The 2,500-nt window shown below is 35.2% G+C and overlaps 1 protein-coding gene across 2 annotated transcripts in view; it reads left to right on the forward strand.

The window, feature by feature from the left end:
- Window positions 1-2,500, forward strand: part of LOC143297263 (shiftless antiviral inhibitor of ribosomal frameshifting protein homolog) — a 41,357-nt gene that overhangs the window by 1,457 nt on the left and 37,400 nt on the right. The gene's annotated exons all lie outside the window — the stretch shown is intronic.

A 2,500-nucleotide genomic window follows, 5' to 3' on the forward strand; every position in this document is an offset into this window, starting at 1 on the left:
TCAGAGAAAAAGTATATTATAAGAAAAAGTCTAAAGAGGTTGTGGTGTGTATTGAATGAGTTGTCATGGGAAGGAGAATATGTATATGCATAACAACAAGTATTAACCTACAACAATGTAAATATAAATAACAGTATTAAATATAATACATCAAAGGAGGATACCAACTGGACTGGAGTTTAAAATTTCTGAAAACATTCCAAGCAATGAATAATCATTCAAAATCTTTTCAGTGGCTTATGAAATATTGGAAGAAAAGTCATCAACTACATCTTTTGGAAGTAACTGTCTTATGCTCGCACAATGAATGAGTAGATGGCTTACAGTTATTTGCTTACTGCATATACATTTTATATTTTTAGAAAATTTTGTACGAAAGGCATTTAAACGAAGTCTATACATTAGACTTGTAATTTGTCTTGAATGTGCTGCTGGTGTCGAATTTAGAAAATGTTTGGGATTAGCTGCATTCTTTGTGTTTACACAACATTGGTAATATTGATTATTTGAATCTATAAGTAATTTCTTAAATCGATTTCTAGATACATTTTCTATACAGCTAATCCATTCATGTAGATCTGACTGTATTGCGCCTTCGAAATTACGTGCTGCTCTTCTAGCTGCTTGGTCTACCCACTCATTTGAAGATATTCCACAGTGCGAAGGTACCCAACAGAAAGTTATTTTAATGCCCTGTTTTGTCAGTTGGTGAATAATATGTTTTATTTCCATTGTCATCTCAATTCGCTTCTTTGAATTTGGAGATTCTATAGCTTGTAATACTGACTTTGAGTCTACACATAATAAAATTTCACTTACAGTTTTCGGAATGTCTGAAATATAATTTAAGGCCATAAGTATGGCTATAAGTTCAGCTGTGAAAATTGAATATTGTCTACCAATGTAGTATAATTTTTCTATTCTAAATAAAGGAATTACAAAAGCCGCTCCTGAATTACCATTTCTAGAACAGATCCGTCTGTGTATATTTTTAGATAATTTGAATATTGGTTTTCTATATGCGAGAGCACTTCAGGTTTTAACAAAAATGGTGACTGGTTCTTGGATAAATCTGTATAATCCATGTCAAAGGTAGCTTTACACTGCTCCTATTCAGGGACTGGTGAAAAAGTAGGTATTTTTTGCAATTTGCTTGTCTTTTGATTCCGTAGCACTAATGATATCTGATGCAAATGTATTAATGGATGTCATAGACTGTATCGTCTTAGCTCTTTTAGCAAAATCTTTTTGTGAACTCAGATTAGCTTCTTCTTTTGAAAATGTTTCATATGCGAAAGATTCGAATTTCGCGGGTACATGTGTATGTGTGTGTGTGTTTGGTATTTGTGTTCAATGTTCATGTGTGTATGTGTGTGTGTTTGGTATCTTGTGTTCAATGTTCATGTGTGTATGTGTGTGTGTGTGTGTGTGTGTGTGTTTGGTATCTTGTGTTCAATGTTCATGTGTGTATGTGTGTGTGTTTGGTATCTTGTGTTCAATGTTCATGTGTGTGTGTGTGTGTGTTTGGTATCTTGTGTTCAATGTTCATGTGTGTGTGTGTGTGTTTGGTATCTTGTGTTCAATGTTCATGTGTGTGTGTGTGTGTGTGTGTGTGTGTGTGTGTGTGTGTGTGTGTGTGTGTGTTTGGTATCTTGTGTTCAATGTTCATGTGTGTGTGTGTGTGTGTTTGGTATCTTGTGTTCAATGTTCATGTGTGTATGTGTGTGTGTTTGGTATCTTGTGTTCAATGTTCATGTGTGTATGTGTGTGTGTTTGGTATCTTGTGTTCAATGTTCATGTGTGTATGTGTGTGTGTGTTTGGTATCTTGTGTTCAATGTTCATGTGTGTATGTGTGTGTGTGTGTGTGTGTTTGGTATCTTGTGTTCAATGTTCATGTGTGTATGTGTGTGTGTTTGGTATCTTGTGTTCAATGTTCATGTGTGTATGTGTGTGTGTTTGGTATCTTGTGTTCAATGTTCATGTGTGTATGTGTGTGTGTGTTTGGTATCTTGTGTTCAATGTTCATGTGTGTATGTGTGTGTGTGTGTGTGTTTGGTATCTTGTGTTCAATGTTCATGTGTGTATGTGTGTGTGTTTGGTATCTTGTGTTCAATGTTCATGTGTGTATGTGTGTGTGTTTGGTATCTTGTGTTCAATGTTCATGTGTGTATGTGTGTGTGTTTGGTATCTTGTGTTCAATGTTCATGTGTGTATGTGTGTGTGTGTGTGTGTGTTTGGTATCTTGTGTTCAATGTTCATGTGTGTATGTGTGTGTGTTTGGTATCTTGTGTTCAATGTTCATGTGTGTATGTGTGTGTGTTTGGTATCTTGTGTTCAATGTTCATGTGTGTATGTGTGTGTGTGTTTGGTATCTTGTGTTCAATGTTCATGTGTGTATGTGTGTGTGTGTGTGTGTTTGGTATCTTGTGTTCAATGTTCATATGTGTATGTGTGTGTGTGTGTGTGTTTGGTATCTTGTGTTCAATGTTCATGTGTGTA

The sequence above is a fragment of the Babylonia areolata genome, chromosome 22 (assembly GCF_041734735.1).
Source record: "Babylonia areolata isolate BAREFJ2019XMU chromosome 22, ASM4173473v1, whole genome shotgun sequence".
NCBI classification, from domain to species: Eukaryota; Metazoa; Mollusca; class Gastropoda; order Neogastropoda; family Buccinidae; genus Babylonia; species Babylonia areolata.